The sequence below is a fragment of the Mustela nigripes genome, chromosome 1, assembly GCF_022355385.1.
Source record: "Mustela nigripes isolate SB6536 chromosome 1, MUSNIG.SB6536, whole genome shotgun sequence".
NCBI lineage: Eukaryota > Metazoa > Chordata > Mammalia > Carnivora > Mustelidae > Mustela > Mustela nigripes.
The window spans coordinates 10,769,388-10,769,648 of NC_081557.1; positions in this window are offsets into that span (position 1 = coordinate 10,769,388).

Genomic DNA, 261 nt, shown 5'->3' on the forward strand with positions numbered 1-261 from the left:
AGTTAATGGTGCTTGAAAGTTTTTATCCATTGGGTCGTCTGGGTGGTTCGGTCAGTTAAGTGCAGACTTGATTTCAGCTCAGGTCATGATCTCAAGGTCATAAGATCAAGTCATGTCAGTCTCCTTACTGAACCTGGAGCCTGCTTGAGACTTTCTCTTTCCATCTCTCTCTGCCCTTTCCCTCTTGTGCTCTTTCTTTCTTAAAAAAAAAAAAAAAAATTTTAACCATCTTCAGAACTTTATATAAGGACATTAAGTTGG